At 34.3% G+C, this 19,044-nt stretch overlaps 1 non-coding gene across 1 annotated transcript; it reads right to left on the minus strand.

Moving 5' to 3' along the window:
- Positions 1–16,008: 16,008 nt before the first annotated feature.
- Positions 16,009–16,115, minus strand: LOC141699474 (small nucleolar RNA R71). Its single transcript, XR_012565937.1, has one exon. It is a non-coding gene; the product is annotated as a small nucleolar RNA R71 (small nucleolar RNA).
- Between the last annotated feature and the right edge of the window lie 2,929 nt (positions 16,116–19,044).

A 19,044-nucleotide genomic window follows, 5' to 3' on the forward strand; every position in this document is an offset into this window, starting at 1 on the left:
GCCCATTCCGTTGAATGGATTTACGAGGTCTCAACCCATGAGATAGATAGGGTTGCTGATGAGATGGATATTAATATAGGTGTAGGTCTTGGAGATGAATTTGATGCTATGATACACAATGCATATGGTACTAATGATGTTACTGGCCACGTTGGTAGAACATGACTAAACGATGACGCAAGGAAATTTTATCGCCTTGTTAAGTAGGGTGGACAACCGTTATATCCCGAGTGCAAAAATTTTAGTCGATTAAGTTTCTTAGTTAGGCTTTATCAACTAAAGTGCATTCATAGTTTTAGCGAATCAGGATTTAGTGACTTACTTGAATTGATAAAGGAGGTTTTCCCTCATGTAAATCTTCCGTCTTCTTTTAGTGCGGAAAATGGTATGATGAAAGACCTAGGACTTGATTAACAAAAGATACATGCATGTCCAAATGACTGCATGCTCTTTTGGGCAGAAAACGAGAGGCTGGAGAATTGTGCTAAGTGTGGAACATCAAGATGGAGAGTAGTTGAAAAGAAGGCGAAGGCCAGGTCTGATGCAAACATAGAACTAGCATCGAATCCTAAAATCCCGGCTAAAGTGATAAGATACTTCCCTTTAAAGCCAAGGCTGCAGAGAATATTCTTGAGCTCTGATTTCTCGAGCTCAATGACATGGCAGGCTTTATCACGAAAGAAAGATGGACGGTTAAGGCATCCGGCTGATGGAAAGGGTTGGAAGTCGATGGACAGTAAATATCTTGAATTTGCTACCGAAATGCGAAATGTACGATTGGGTTTAGCGGCAGACGATTTCAATCCATATGGATCAATGAACATATCTCATAGCACCTGGCCAGTAGTGCTCGTAAATTATAACCTCCCCCTGGTTAATCATGAAACCCGAAAATCTAATTCTTTCAACCTTAATCCCTGGTCCAGTTTATCCCGATAATGAAATTGACGTGTATATGCAACCGTTAATTGCAGAGTTGAAGGAGTTATGGGCTGTTGGAATAGAAACTTATGATGCCAGGTTAGACAACACATTTAAGCTACACGCAAGCCTATTATGGACGATAAGTGATTTCCCTGGATATGGGATTTTATCTGGTTGGAGCAGGAAAGGAAAGTTGGCTTGTCCTTCATGTCACTATGAGACCTCATCGACATATTTGAAACATAGTAAGAAGGTTGTGTATTTAAACCATCGGAAGTTTCTCCCTCCAGATCACAAGTGGAGGTCCGATAGGCGCAAATTTAACTGAGATGTGGAAATGCTATCATGTCCTGATATATTAAGCGGAGCAGAGGTTGAAGAACTATTGCGTGGTTACGAAAATGATTTTGGGAAGCCGCTGAAAAGAAATAGAGGAACATCATATTGCCCTTGGAAGAAGAAGTCCATTTTTTTCGAGCTACCATATTGGAGCAATAATATGGTTAGGCATAACTTAGATGTTATGCATATTGAAAAGAACATTTGTGACAAGATTTTGGGGACTTTGTTTAATATTGGAGGCAAGACAAAGGACCATCTTAATGCTCGTCAAGATTTGGAAGAAATGGGTATTAGAAAAGACCTTCACCCTGTCAAATGTGATGATAAACATGTTGAAATTAGGGCATCTAGTTTTGATATGACCAAAAAAGAGAAAGAGATCTTCTGTTCAGTTCTAATGAATGCTAAGCTACCATACGGATCTGCATCAAATATCAGCCGGTGCGTTCAAATGAAGGAGCGAAAGATATCGGGTTACAAAAGTCATGACGCGCATTTTATTCTGCAATTTCTATTACAATTTGTTGTCGTAAAAACTCTGAAACCTGAAGTAGCAATTCCATTAATGAGGCTGGGAGCATTCTTTAGAGGCATATGTGGAAAAGTCATTGAATTAAAAGATGTTGAAAAATTGCAGAAGGAAATAATCGAGATACTTTGTGAGCTTGAAATGAATTTTCCACCTGCATTTTTCGATATAATGGTTCACTTACCAATTCATTTGTGCAAGGAAATAGAATTTGGTGGACCGGTGCACTTAAGGTGGATGTTTGGAATTGAACGGTATTTGTGCAAATTGAAGTCATACGTTCGGAATCGGAGTAAACCTGAAGGGTGCGTAGCAGAGGGCTACTTGGTTGAAGAATGCCTTACATTTTGCTCTAGATTTTTTGATGAGTAGTCTAAGAGTGGGACCGATACCAAGGATAGTCATACAGATGGTGGATATCCTATCGGGTCTCGGAGAAGCAGAGAAGGAAAGTCTATTCATCTGGACAACAAGACATGGACAAATGCTCATCGGTACATATTATTCAACTGTAAAAACGTGGAAATCGAAAAGCTAAAAGAGTAAGTTCTAATTAACAACCAAAAATTAAGATTAATTAAAAAAAACTTCAAGACATTATAATATTGTGCTAACTTGCAGCTAATCCAATTGTAGTAAACACCATACCCTTGTTCAAAAAGATGACAAATTAAAGAGGTATAAGCGCGAAAGAATGCATACAACTGACTTTCAAAAGTGGTTGAAAGATGTGGTTCAAAAAAGAGATGGAATTTCACTGAAATTGTCCTCTTTGGCAAGGGGCCCTCTTCGTTCGGCAAAGAGATTTACAGGTTACAATGTGAATGGATATAGATTTCACACCAAGCTCAGAGATAGTAGGTGTACGACGCAAAACTCTGGTGTGTTCCTCACTGCTTTAACCACCAGTTTTGCGAGTGCAAAAGATAAGAACCCAATAGTTGGGGATGTGGGATACTACGGTGCAATTGAGGAGATTATTGAAGTGGACTACTGGGGTGCGGTGTCAATAGTACTTTTTAGGTGTTGTTGGTACCAAAAAGCTAGGGATTACTATGGGTTAGCAAGAATAAACTTTAGTAGGTTATGTCAAAAGGAAGATCCCTTTGTCCTCGTTACACAAGTACAACAGGTCTTCTATATTGAAGATCCTATTGAAAAGAATTTGCAGTTTGTTCTTCAGAAATATCCAAAGGATCAATACTCTGAAGTAGAAGATGGGTTGACTACAGTAGAAGAAGTGTCTGACATAGGTTATATCCCGCGAGTTGACATACCTGATACATTCACTTGGTCCAGAGATGATGTCCCGAAAAATCAATTCCCTGTTACACCTAATGAAGACCTGGATGATATTGATATATGACATGGCACTGATTTATAATTTGTTTATGTAATTGGTACTTAGAGTTTGCTTTGTAATTTGTTAGTTGAATGAGTTGGTCTGTAATCTATTTTGAACTTGAGTTGAACTTGAGTTGGTTTGTAACTTGAGTAGTAATTTATTTGGAACTTGAGTTGGTTTGTAATCTATTTGTCTATTTTCCACATGAGCCTCAATTAGTTTCTTGTTTTTTTTAATTTATAACATCTAGGACATGTATTTATATCACTGACAATTTGTTTGTACTTTTTAATTTTCAGGATGGCAAGTACAGATTATGTTCTCAGGTTCTTTCACAAGGGAACTTTTACAAAATCCAAATATGTCGGTGGGACTTGTAAAGTGATTTTGGAGTATGTTGATGCAGACCGATTCTCGTACACAGTTCTGATGGAGTATGTGCTAGATGTGCTGAAATACAAGGAAATTGGTGGTGTTTATGTGAAGAAGGTTCCTTCAGGTTGGCACTTGATTCAGTCCGATGCTGACTTAACTGCATTCCTAATCAAAGTTGAAGGTGAAAGGTTAGATTTTTATGTCGATGATGTGGTTGACCAATCTGTAGAGGCTAAGCAACAGGTTCAGCCCCATGTAGTTGTGCGACCAAGAACACAATTTTTTGAAGGTAATAGATTTTCATGTTGATGATGCATTCAATTTGTGCATGTTAAAATGTTACATATTGTTAAACTGTTATTGCACCAACAGGTCTACAAGCAAAACGAAATTTTGTGACAGTGGATGCCCTGCAGAAACAGAGGACAAGTCGCCGATTGGCTCTTGAAAATTTGCAGGTAATTTTTCTTTATGTTTTTATGTAATTACTCTTATCAGTTATGCCTTGGATCTAATTATTATTTGATCCTTTTTTTTTCAGATAACAGATTATGAGAGGAAAAGAATATTGCAGATTGAAGAAAATAAAAAGAAGTTGAAGGAGTTGGGAATAAATGCGGAGAAAGATAAGAAAGGCACAAAAATCACTCCACCTGATGATGATGAGGAAGTTGATAGGGAGTACATTCCCGAACATGAGAGCTTGTCCGATGCTGAAGAAGAAGATGTGCGAGTTGTTACAAAGAAAGTTGAGCAAGTTGGTAACAAGAAAGCAAAAAATAAAAAGGTGACCATTCCGGTGAAAAGACCGAACACACGTTCAAGGGCCACAGCTCCTACTGAACCCACTGAAAAATCACCCCAACAACCAACTCGAGAATTAACCCCTCCACTGCCACCCCCCTCCCTTACCTGAAGTTACATCACCATTCTTCCCATTGAAAGTGGCTCCTGCCAAAAAATTCAATAATTTAGGAATTGGTACGATGGAAGCTTATGTTTTAATGAAAGAATGTCAAAAGAACCTTGAAAAAGATAAAGGGCTAAGGGATGCTGGTGGTCAAACATCTGAGCCATAACCTGATGAGGAACTGAGTGATGATAATTTAGGAGGTCAATTTCTATTTCTTGATTTTGGCTTAATTCTATTGTTAATTTTTTTCTTGATTTAATTGGCATTCAACTATTAATTAAGTGTTTTGTAATATATTTAGGTGCACCCAAGAATAGAAAGCGTCGAGGACCTACACTCATGAATGATGTTTACAGAAGAAGGCCTGATGAAAGAAAGGTCATTAAACTGAATTGCGAGCTTCAGGCCATCGTTGATGATGACAAGGTCCTCTCTGAATTTACCAACTTTTTAGGTACGTTGGCTAGGTAGTCTGTCCCACTTGATTGCCTCTCTTGGCATATATTTCCTGAACAACAGAAGGAAGAGCTCTGGAGTTTTGTTAAGGTAAACCGGAAACATAAACACGATAATTTACTATGGTATTTTGTACTGTCTTTAGGTTTAGATCGAGTTGCACTAATTTTAACAAATTTTGCTAGTCAAAATATGATATTCCTGAGGAAGGAAGGACGTACACATTGCGAACAATTTATGCTTTGTGGAGACTGCACAAAAGCCGATTTAAGAAGAACCATTATCTTAAGTATGATAATGACGAGGACAGACTCAAAAATAGGCCAAATGTTGTTTCAGTCGAAGAATTTAAGATTTTACTTAAATACTGGGGGGATAAAGACGTGAAGGAATGCATTTTAAATATTGAACAGCTAGCCAGTACTCTAAATCATGTTGGATATTAATTATTTGTTTGCACATTATTGAATGATCAGGATCGAGCTCAGAAAAATGCTAAAAATCGCAAGTTAATTGTCGAAACGCACACTGCTGGTCGTAAAAGCTTTGCACAAATTGGGGAGAAAATTGTATGTCCATAATTTATAAAATCGATGTTTTTTTATTATCTATTTACGATTTCATAGGTTCACTTTTTCTTGTGAATTTTTGTTGAGTTCTTGGTTTATCTTTGTAGAAAGCAAAGAAAAAAATGTCACCTAAGCAACTAGCTCCCATGGATGAAATTTATGTGAAAACCCGTAAATGAAAAGAAGGACGCGAATACATGGTAATTTAAATTAGTCATTTTCAGTTACAGGGGGCAAGTCATTTTAATTTTCATTTTTAAGCTACGGAACATGATACTAATGTTTTATACCTGTTAATTTGGTAGACTACATTGGTTGCTGAAGATGGCAGTGGGGACCAAGCTGGTAAAAAACCAAGTCATGGACCGAATTAGCTTCTTCGTAGATCGGGGAAATGCAGAAAAACAAAGAAGGCTCAGCAGCTAAAAGATCTAGGCAGTACTGTGCCTACTGATGTCACTGACTTGAAAAACACAATAAGGGAGGAACTCATGGCTGAAATGCAAGAGATGATAGAAAGAAAGGTGTTTGATAAAATGACCAAAGTGGTGGCAAGACTTGGAGAAATCAATCCAGATTTCAGCGACATTGATGTTCAAGAGCTTTGTGCTGCTGCTACGGATGAAAGCGAGGATAGTGATCATGGTGATGAGAATTTGGAGGATGACAATCAGGTGGATGGCGAACATGATAATACTGAAACTGCAATTTCTGATGAATGATGCTCAGTAGTTTTATTTCTATGTGCATACTTTTGGTACTTGGTCTTTTGATATTTTGGTCCAACAATATTGTTGCTGATGTTTAGACTATTATCAGTACTTGGTTTGATATTTAGACTATTATCAGTACTTGGTTTGATGTTTAGACTATGATGCAGTATGTGGTTTGTTGCCACTTGTTATTGTTGGATTTGCTAAATTGCAAACTGGAATGTATTTTTAGGATTTTGACAAGTATAATTTGTCAAGTTATTGTAATCACAAACAACATATTACAGTTTTACCATATGAAAGTGTTGCACAAAAATTTTGCCATATACATTTAAAGTATTACACTAGGAGATAAAAATGTTGCAAGCACATGTTACTAAAAACCCAAAATTTGTTACAAATAGTATAAAATATTGTAAAAAATGTTACAATAACTTGATTTTGTAACATTTTAAATATAAAAATATTACACTAAAGTGTTGCAAAGTTCTATTGTAACACCCTTAAATGTTACAAAAACAGAAATAAGTGTTACTAAAACTCCATTTTGTAACATATTTACATATTAAAATGTTACACAAAAGTGTTACAAGATCTATTGTAACAATTTAAAAATGTTACAACAACAGGAAAAAGTGTTACAAAAAAGCTCTATTGTAATAACCAAGAAAGTGTTACAACAGACTAAAATTCGTTACAAAAAGGGTCTATGGCAACGGCCGCAAATGCAACGCTGGTTTTTGGCAAATATGTTACCATAGATTCTATTGTAACATATATTAGGTCTACCACAACGCTTTTTTGGTCTTGCAATAGGCCATATTTGGTGTAGTGACTTTGACTAGTACAACTAACTAGTGTTGATTCTTGAATTAGTGTTTCGATTATTTTAAAAATATTTTTCAACGATCTAACCGTATGGATGTCAATATATATATATATATATATATTAGTAATATAATCAAAATTTTATATCAAAATAATTTTATTTGGTTTGACATTTTAATAGTCAAACATCAGTTTGACTAGTACACCTAACTAATGTTTAATCCTGAATTGGTTTTTCGATTATTTTAAAAATATTTTTCAACGATCCAACCGTATGGATGTCAATATATATATATATATTAGTGATATAACCAAAAATTCATATCAAAATAATTTTATTTGGTTTGATATTTTAACAATGCATCATAGGTTTGACTAATACAGCTAACTAGTGTTGAATCCTAAACTGGGTTTTCGATTATTTTAAAAATATTTTCAATGATACAACCGTATGGATGTCACATATATATTAGTGATAAACCAAAATATCATATCAAAATAATTTTATATTAAATGATTTTATCAAAATATTTAATTTTTTTCTGAAATCTCTAAAATGTCACGCAAACAAATAAATGCTGACATTAATATGATTGGACCATGAAATAATATTTTTTAAAAATTGAAATTATCAAAAATCATGTGCTAATTTACGATGGAATCCGTCATATATTATTGGCTACCAGAAATTTGAGAAAAGTCAAATTTACCGCCAAAATTTTGGAAAAAAAGTTGAATTTCCCTTTTTGTTAACTTACGACGAATTTTAATTTTTTTCGTAAATTGGTGGATCCGATCTTTTTCGTCACAAATATTTCGTCGTAAATTTAGATAAAATATTTTTTATTTAATTTTAAGTTAAAATTTTAATTAAAATTATTTAACTTACGACGAAATAATCAAATTGTCGCAATTTTAAATGATTTTCATTTTTCCGCTAAAATTTTGGGGAAAATTTTGAATTTCCTTCTTTGATAACTTACGACGCATTTTAATTTCCGTCGTAAATTGAACGATCCGATCTTTTCTGTCACAAATATTTCGTCGTAAATTTAGATAAAATATTTTTTTATTTAATTTTAAGTTAAAATTTTAATAAAAATATTTAACTTACGACGAAATAATCAAATCGTCGCAACTTTAAATGATTTTCATTTTTGTTTAATCGTGTCGTGCTGAATTTTATTAATAAAATACTAAACTTGCGACGGTTTTGAGTTTCGTCATAAATAATTACGACGTTTTACTTTGTTCCGTCGTAAGTTGGGAGCACATTTTTTTTCGTCGTAAATTTTCCGTCACAAATGGCCATATTTCTTGTAGTGATAAGGGTCGAATTGTTGGTGCGCCAAAATGACAACACTGGCAAAATGGTAAGTAGTTGTATTATCCAGAAGTATCATTAGGTTTTTACAATATTCATAGAAGGTAACTAAAGATGCATGTAAGGACTGTTAATGAACAACAAAGGAGGGGTCACCTGGATAATGAATAAGAATAAACCAGACACAGCATGTTACTTGCAAAATTTACAAAGTGTGACAATCACGATTTGTGCTTGAGCTCAATCGCAAAATAAAAGAATGAAATTGTTGTACCAAATGTAAAGCTTAAGCCCTTAAAAGTGCGCAAGCGTCTTGTAGCAGCAAAGTAAAGTGAATTAAGCAAGGTGACACAAAAAAATGGAAAAACTGGACAAAACATGCTTAACTTGGAGGAATAAATTGCTTTCATTGAAAAGTTCTTTGAAGCCAATTATATACGGTTAGAACTTGGAAAGATATTGGAGTTTAGTTCTCTACGCAAAAAAGGGGTTGCAAAAAAAAAATTCTACATAGAGTTATAGCTGGTTTAGGAAAGGGGTGTATATATAATTAGTCCAGACTTTCTACAGCTTGTAAATTTGTGAATTTTAGAGATTACAGCCATGGGGACTATAGAAAGGAGAAATAACAGGAGAAGTAACATAGACGTGGATATGTCAAGAAAGCATTTGCAAATGAACCTGTGTTAATTAGGACATGTGGATAACAATTTTATGACTTTTTAACAGAAAGCTAGCAAAATGAAGCTACATGTAATTGAGGGCGCGCCAAAGGTGACAACTTTTGTTATACTAAATTTAGGAGACCGATTGTATTTATACTAAATATGACCGTTTAAATACAACCGCGCAAATACAATCACTTAAATACAATCGCTTAAATATAACTGTATTCAATTAAATTTGATTTTTCAATTTTAATTTGAAAATCCCCCTAAAATTTTAAATTTTTGTAAAAATTCAAAACGCCTGCAAAAAATATAAACTCTACCATATATAGGAGAAAATATGCATCTGAATTCGACCGCATTCAGTCGTATTAATGAACAACATATTTGAAAAAAATAATTGAAAAATCTGTCGCCGGAATCTTGAATCTGAGAAATTTTCCATCGTCTTTTCCAGTAGCCGAAAGAGACCAGCCGACCAAATTTCGAGCGAGTCCAATCGCCCTCTTCTCCCTCACTTTATCTAATACGTTTTTCCGAAATCAAAATAAAACAACTTTTTCAGTGAGACCAGTCGCCCTCTTTCTCTCTCTCCGTACAGCACGCCACCACAACTCTCCATGCGGCGTGAGGGATAAAAGGGGGTTGGGACGCTTTAGGGGGTTAAGGTTAGTTTTATATATATATATATAATTTTGTTTTGTATTGGTGTGTAAATATTTTTTATAAAATAGAATTTTAACCGTTGGATTGTTGTGATGGCAGTTGAATTTGATCCGTTAGATCACGCGGAGCTGACGTGGCTCTAAATACAACCGCATTCGGTCGAATTTAGGAGTGTCAATTTAAATATTATGATTATTATGATTATTATTATTATTTTCAAACTTGTTACCTTATATAGGACATATAATATAAATTAATATTTTTCTTACAAAGATTATAATATTCTAAATTGTAAAATTTATTTTTGAGAACTCGCTATTTTAAGAAAATTTGAAATCAAGATTTTGATCTATTTTATCATAAATACCACAAATGGGCATGCGGTGAAATTTTCTATTATGTTAAATTATTTTTTTTGTTAAAATAATCAAGGTATAATAATTGAAAATTATTGAAATTTTGCATATATCATTTTCTTTTAACCGCTTTACCATTTGTACGGTTGGATCATTCGATATTTGTTCTCAATTTGAAGAACATTCTTGGGTTAGGATCAAAATATTGGTTGGCTGTTAAAATAGAAAACCAAATATATTTATTTTTTAAAAAAAACATTATCATATCATTATTTTTGTTTGTTAATTTAACAATCAACCAATGTTTTGAATAATACTTCTAACTAGTGTTTAGTCTCATATTCATGTGTCAATTTTTTTAAAAATATTTATAAATGATCCCACCGTATAGATGTCAACATCTATATATTTTAGTGATATGAAAAAAAAATTAGAAAAAATAAATTTATAGATATGGACATCGTTACGATTATATCATTTATAAATATTTTAAATAAAGTCAAAACATCAAAATGGGAGTAAACATTATTACAAAGTATTGGTTAAACTACTAGTTGACTATTAAAATAACAAACCAAATACATTTATTTTTTAAAAAAATTATCATATCACAAAAATATATAGATCTTGACATATGTAAAGTTGGATTATTCATAAATATTTTTTAAAAAATGGAAACATTAGTATGATACTAAACACTAATGAGAAGTACCGGTCAAACTACTAGTGTTTGGTCCCAAATTGATGTTGCGATTTTCTAAATATATTAATGAATGATCCAACCGTACGGATGTCAAGATCTATATATTTTTTGTGATATGACAAAAATTTTAGAAAAAATAAATATATTTGGTTTGCATTTAACAGTCAACTAGTAGTTTGACTAGTATTCTAACTAGTGTTTGGTTCCATATTGATCTTGCGATTTTTAAAAAAATATTAATGAATGATCCAACCATACAGATGTCAAGATCTATATATTTTAGTGATATGATAAATTTTTTAGAAAAGAATAAGTATATTTAGTTTAATTTTTTAACAGTCAACCAGTAGTTTAACTAGTACTTCTAACTAGTGATTGGTCCCTTATTGATATTGTGATTTTTTTAAAAATATTTATGAGTGATCCAACCATATGAATGTCAAGATTATATATTTTAGGGATATGAATTTTTTTTAGAAATATTAAATTTATATGGTTTGCTTTTTTAATAGTATACCGGTAGTTTGACCAGTACTTCTAACTAGTGTTTGGTCCGAAATTGATATTACGAATTTTTAAAAAAATTAATGAATGATCCAACCATACGGATGTTAAGATATATATATATATATACAAGTGATATATATCAACCAATTGTTTGAATAATACTTCTAACTAGTATTTAGTCCCATATTGATGTGTCGATTTTTTTAAAAATATTTATGAATGATTCCACCGTACAGATGTCAACACATATTTTAGTGATGTGACAAAAAATTTAAAAAGAAATAAATTTATAGATATTGACTTTCTTTCGGTAGGATCATTCATAAATATTTTAAAAATAATCAAAACATCAATCAGAGTAAACACTATTAAGAAGTATTGGACAAACTACTAGTTGACTATTAAAATAACAAACCAAATACATTTATTTTTTTTCTAAAAAAATATCATATCACTAAAATATATAAATCTTTTTTTTTTATCATAGGTAACCCACAGCTGCTACCCTTCGGGTGCGCACTCGGTAAACCCTACGGGCTCACGCAATAGCCTGCAAACCACGTGAACCAAGGATCCTTATTGGTCCGGACTAGTGGATGCTTTTTTCCTTCAAAAAGTATTTCTAAGTAAATATTTTTGCTCTAGTTCAGGCCCATCATTGGTCCGGACTAGTGGGTGATTTTTGAATAATTCCTAAGAAAATGTAATATAGAGAAATATTTCTCATTGAGCTTAAATTTCCTTCATACAAGATATAGAAAACAAACCGGTTGCTTGTCATAGGCTACAAGGTTTTGGTTGCTTTGTTTGTTTTTTTATATTGGTAGAACTTCCTTAGTCTGAATCCATGCCAGGTGTTGGGGACTTCTCATCCATCCATGTTTATTAGTTTGTAGGTTCCTGGTCTCATGACTTCTTTGACCTTATATGGTCCTTCTCATTTTGGCATTAGCTTTCCAGTGTTTGTACTATCCGACGCTTCCATATCTCGAAGAACCAGGTCTCCAAATTGGAAGTTTTTGACTCTGGACTTCTGACTGAAATGTTATTTGTTTTCTCTTTATAGCTCTCTATCATTGCTACAGCTTGGTCCCGGACTTCATCAATTATCTCCATTTTTGTTCTAAGTCTTTCTTCGTTAGCTGCTTCATCAAAGTTTATTGATCTATGAGAAGGAGATCCTACCCCAATAGGTAACATTGCTTCTGTGCCATAAGATAATTTGAATGGAGTTTCTCCCGTACTTGTCCTGTAGGACGATAATACACTTGGCAGTTCTTCTGGCCATTTGCTGTTACTTTCTTTAAGTCTCTTCTCAATACCTCGGAGCAGGATTATGTTTGTGACTTCTACTTGACCGTTTCCTTGGGGATATGCTACTGATGACTTTTTGTGCTTGATCGAGCGCTCTCGGAGGTAGGACTCGAATTCTGATCCGATGAGCTGTGGCCCAGTATTAGATACTAGGACTCTTAGAATTGTGAATCTCATCAAAATATTATCCATAAACTTTATGTAGTCCTGCTGGTTTATGGTCCTCATTACTTTTGCTTCAACCCATTTGGTCATGTAATCAATTGAAACTAACAAGTACCTGAGATCACCTTTAGCTCGAGGAAAGGGTCCCATGATATCAATACCCCAAACAACAAAGGGGATTGGAGATAGGACTGATGAAGGTAAGACTGGGTTGATCCGGGATACATTGCTGAAGAGTTGGCATTCCTTGCATTTTTTCATAAACTCTATTGCATCTTGGTGAATAGTTGGCCAGTAGTAGCCTTGCCTTGTGATCTTTTGAGCTAGGGCCTTTAGGGACATGTGATCTCCGCATATCCCTTCATGGACATCCATTAAGCAGCACTTAGCTTCTTTGGGCCCGACACACTTTAGAATAGGAGATGAGAAGGTCATGCGGTATAGTAGTCCCTCTTTAAGGAAAAACTTGGCTGCTTTGGATTTTAGTCTTTGAGCCTTTCCTTTATCTTCTGGGAGTTCTCCTTTTTTTAAGTAGTTGATGAAAGGAGTCATCCAGGTCCGGTTGCTTTCGATCTCCAAGACTTTTTCGGAATCAATAGATGGTTTTTGGAGCTCTTCAAAGTAAACTGAGCAGTCCAGATCTGATGAGTTCCGGACTAACTTGGATAGAATATCCGCTTCTTCATTTTCTTCTCGATATATCTGCAGGACTTGATGCCTCGAGATTGATGCTAGGTAGTTTGAACCAGTGCTTGATATTTTTCCAGAATAGGGTCGTTCGCTATGTATTCGTTGTTTGTTTGTTTGACCACTATCTGGGAGTCGCTGTAGATTTTCAAGTCCTGGACTTTAAGAGTCCTGCAATCAATGCTTCATACTCCGCCTGGTTATTTGTTATGGGGAAGGCGAGGATATAGCTGTCTATATCATGAATCCCTCAAGACTTGTTAGGATTTGTCCGTCTCCCGACCATTCGCTTATTAATGAACCATCAACTTTCAAGGTCCAGGCTCCTGGGTTTGCAGCTTGGTCTGTCTTCGAATTTATGTTCATTGGTTCTTGTTCTTCTTCCGGGAAGTTACATTCGATTATGAAATTAGAAAGTGCTTGAGCTTTAATGGCGGTCCTGGTAATGAAGTTTAAATTGAACTGGCTTAACTCCACAGCCCAATTGACTAGCCTTCCCGAGACATCTGGCTTGTGAATTATCTTCCTTAAAGGCTGATTTGTGACCACTCTGATTTCTCTCCCTTGGAAGTATTGTCTGAGCTTTCTTGATGTCGTGACCAAAGCAAAGGCAAATTTCTCTAAACTTGGGTACCTGGTCTCCGCATCTGATAAGTGGATTTAATATCTACTTGGAACGCTTCATTACAAGCTTAAGTTGGTGTTTTGGACTCAAGTTGTTGGTATTTTTTATGTGTTTTGTGTTATTGCATTTCAGGCATCAGTTAAAGGAAGAAAGAAGATTTTTAAAGAATTATGCTGAAAAGAGATCACAATTGGAAGCCTAGGACATTATCAAGTTGTATAGAATCTCGTTAGCTTCGCGTGGGCAGTTGAATCACCTAATTCTTGCGAGCAGAACTCAAGATATGGTCAAAAGAAGAAATGTCAGAATTTTTCCAGAATGTCAGCGCGGCCGTGCCAGAACCAGCGCGCCCGCGCTGCTGAAAACACTATTTCAGCGCGGCCGCGCCCAAAAATAGCGCGTCCGCGCCCGATTTTTGCCCTCGAATCCTGATTTTAGTCGAAATTGAAGATTTTGAGAGTCCTGGTCATCCTGAAGCCTATATATACCCATAAAAAGATGTTTTTAACAAGAAGGAGACCTGGGAGAGCAATAAGAAGACCTAGAGAGCACGAGACGGCTACGGAGAAGAAGACTTTTATTTTCTTTGATTTAGGCGATACTTGGATGCTTGTTTTCAATTTGTTCTTAAACCCTAGTACTCTTATATTGTTTATTATCATGCTTTCGTTGGAACCCATGATGACGACGAGTTCGATTATGAACTAATCGTTATCGTGGGGTTCTAACGGATTTAATTATGAATTTCTATAGTTAATTTGTTTCAATATCTTGGTGTGTGGTAATTGATTGATATCCTAGTACTGGTTGTGCTTATTCGTCTTATGTGCGTAGCTAACATATAAGATATCGTGTTAATATCTATTAAAGCGACAGTGAATATAGAGGTTTAGAACTTGCCATGTTAGCATAGGTTCTTGTGTTATTGTTATGCATGATTCGTAGGTAATTTTAACCATCTTACTTGCCCTATGTAATCACGATAGATAACTTGCGCATTAAACCGTTATGTTTTCAATTCTTATAGACATATAAGGACTAAGTATAATTGGTGTCTATTCAACTTCTATCTCTTTTGTGGATGCTTGGTAGTAGGGTATTCGTACAACAAAAGTTGGCGTTTATCAGTTTCGTGTTGTCTGATTAGTGTCATCACCATCATATGCTAAGGTTAAGAATGAAAAGGCTATTGAATGAAGTATTTAATGAAGTTAGAATCCCATGTTTGTCATATATATTAATTCAACCGTTCTTATTCTCTTAGTTATAATTGCTAGTTTAATTCTTACTTAAAAACAATCTCAACTTGTTATTTGTCTTAGCATTGGATGATAACCATACATTGTTGCATAGGTGCATAAATTTAACTTAACCTAAACCAGTCTCTGTGGGAACGAATTTGATTTATATCTTATACTACTTGCAAACGCGTATACTTGCGTGAATATTAGTGCGTATTAACGTCCTAACAAGTTTTTGGCACTGCTATCAGGGACTCGGTGTTGTTAATTTTTAGTTTATGTGCTTGTCATCAGTGGTCGTTAAAGTTCACTGACTCGGATTCTTTTACTTTCACGGTTTATTTGTTTATTTTTAGGTACTCGTTACAATGGGAGATCTAGCAGCACGAATGAAAGCCTTGATGGATTTTTCTCAACCCAAGATCAATGATATTCAATCTAGCATTGTCAGGCCAGCTATCACAGTTAATACCTTTGAGATCAAGCTTGTCATAATTCAATGTGTGCAGAATTCAATCTAGTTTGGGGGTTCTCCAATGGAAGATCCCAATATACACATTAGGGATTTCATTTAGATCTGTGACACTTTCAAGTTCAATGTTATTTCTGAAGATGCTATAAAGTTGAGGCTTTTCCCATTCTCTCTAAGGGACAAGGCTAAGAGCTGGTTACACTTTCTACCAGCGGGTTCGATTACTACTTGGGAAGATCTTGCTCAAAAGTTTCCCACTAAATTCTTCCCTATGGAAAAGACAACTGCAATCAGGAATGCTCTTACTCAATTTGCGCAACAATCAGTAGAATCTTTATATGAAGCTTGGGAGCGCTACAAGGAGATGCTTAGGAAGAGTCCTCATCATGGAATGCCTGATTAGATGATCATCAATTATTTTATAATGGTTTGGGAGCACAGTCCAGACCCATGCTCGATGCAGCATCAGGTGGAGCCTTATGGGCTAAGAGCTACGATGAAGCTTATGATCTAATTGAACTGATGGCTTCTAATAAATATCAGTATCCAACTCAGAGATTATGACAGAGCAAGGTAGTAGGAATGCTTGAAGTGGATACAGCTACGGCTATCACTGCTCAGCTAAAGGTGTTGTCTATAAAGATCGATTCTCTGGCTAACTATTGTGTTAATCAGATAACCAGTGTTTGTGAGCTATGTGCAGGTTCGTATACAACGGAGCAATGCGCTATATCTAGTGAATCAGCTCAGTTTGTGAGCAACTTTCAGAGATCACAGCAACCAGTTCCAGACACTTATCATCCTGACAACTGGAATCATCCTAACTTTAGCTGGAGCAACAATCAGAATTGCTTGTTTCCAAACTGCTGGAACGGCTGTTGCTTTAAATTTGATTAAGATTAGGATTTTAAAATTAAATTAGACTAATGGGACTAAAATTTGGATCAGACTTAAATACCGGTAAGTTGTAGGTTGAGGAATAGGGTTTTGTATCATTATAAATACATCTTATTCGTGTTACTCATTTTTAATATCAAAATTCGCAAGGCTCTTTTGCATAAAAATCAGCAATCTTGTAAAATTTGTAGAAAATTCATCGTAAGTCGAAATTCGTTGATTCTGGACTTTTCGGAAAGGTCTTTTCATGCTCTACAACTTTTGTGTTCTCGTGTTTTTTAAGAAAATTTCATTTAAAGAGTTAAAAATCTTAATTTAAGATATGATCAGAATTGGAATCGTGTAGATATTCGAGATTTTAGATGTTGCATTTTTGATGGATCGCTAACGATTGAATATGTGCTCTACTATGAATTATATGTTTGCGTGATTGAGGAAAGTAACTTTTTGTTGCTCCGTATTATTATTGTTTACCAACGTGTTTTGCAAGTAACTTTCCGTTGCTCTGTATTATATATTTGCATACGTGTTCTGTAAATAACTTTTTGTTACTCCGTATATATTGTTTGTTTACATGTTCGTATTTTGTAAGTAGTAACTTTTTGTTGCTATGTATCATTGTATAACGTATTTTATATTGTTTGATTCACGTGCTCGAATATTTGTTTAGATTATCGTAAGTATGAAATCGATATGTGATTGATAAGAAACAAATTCAGAGAAAAACCTGGTCTTAGTCATGTACATTTTAAGAATTAGAACTCGATCACTGGGTAGTGTAATACATAGAACTTATAACTAGTTTGCGCACGTTCCGGAACATATTGATACCTTGTCAAGCTTCGGTTTCACTTGACAATGGACGTGAACTAGCCCCCATCGAATAAGAATAAGAACCCGGTCACTTGGGAAGTGTGTCTTAAAGTATTAGATGTCAGTCCCTGAAAAAATGCGGCATAAAGTGTGATTTAGGACTGTGGGACTAAAGATAAGAAATTATTTTTTAATATTTATTGATTTAAGAAGAATTTTGATGATATGAATTATAGAATATGTTGTGTGATTCATTTTGATTCTTGTCATGTAAAATATATTGTGTGATCTTTATTATCGAATATTTGTGCAACCCTATGTGATAGATGTTAAGTGTGTTAGTGTAGGTGCCCTAGAGGCAATACATTATTCTTTTAAATCTTTATGTCAGTTGATCATTCAATAAATGTATTTATTATGACCTTAATTACTGCGATATTTTGTTAGCATAATAAATGTCCTTAGAATCATGATACACATTCTATAGTTTAAGTACATGACTTGAACTTGAGATTATATAATATATCATATTCTTAAAGGTCCCTAGTCGAGTATTATTATATAGGACAATAATAATACATAGATAGACTAGTATGTTGTTTGACAAGATAACCACATCTCATTGGTTATAAGTATGGGGATACTAAAGTCAATACATAGGTACATGTGAGAGTACATGGTACTGGACAGACCCACAGTGAGATTCTTCATGTTTAATAAAGTCATAAGAAAGACTCACAGTGATAATGGTGTAACGATCCTTTGACTTGAAATCATTATATTTCTATACGAGGATTAATATACTTTGACTACATTAAAAGTTACTTTTGATCGGGTGATGATAAAAGTGGACATCGGGTATATCATGAGTCGTATGAGAAATATGAATGATAGATAATGGATTTAACCCTCCTATAATTAGGAGAGATATTATTAGCCTCTTGATTGAGTAAGATTATAAAAGCATGGTCATGCTCAAATAATGATTTGTCTTGATAATCTACTCATAGATCAAGTAAACCCGGATTAAATGTTGAAGAGGATGACTAAATACATGCCTCGAGTTTAATCTATAATATGTATGGTTAAAGGGATTATATTACACGAAAAACATTAATCATGAAAGGTTTTATCTAATCATGATTTAATTATTGTTTAATTGGGTAACAATGATGTATTGCTAGATACCGCTCATTGTTTATTATTTTATTAGAGAATAAAATTATTGCCAATTAAATAATAGCCTATAGGGTCGCAACAAATAGAGCACTTAATGGAATAGTTAATTTAAATTATGGATTTAAATTAATTGATGATTATTCGAATTTTATTATAATTAAGTAAGACTTAATTGAGATAATATAAATTCGAATTAAAATGAATGTTTTTTTTGCCCATAATAATTAAGTATGACTTAGTTATTAATTAAATAATAGAAATTCATTTTTATTATTTAATCCAATACCTACTAGGGTTGGGTTTTGCTGTTATGGGCTTTTTTAATCAGCCATTATAAATACATAATGATAGGTTAAAGAGGCTTGTACGTTTTGAAGAAAAACCCTAGCAGCAAAGAGAGGCAGAGGCAATTTCGGATCGTTAAGAAGGAGGC

Source organism: Apium graveolens, chromosome 11, assembly GCF_009905375.1.
Source record: "Apium graveolens cultivar Ventura chromosome 11, ASM990537v1, whole genome shotgun sequence".
NCBI lineage: Eukaryota > Viridiplantae > Streptophyta > Magnoliopsida > Apiales > Apiaceae > Apium > Apium graveolens.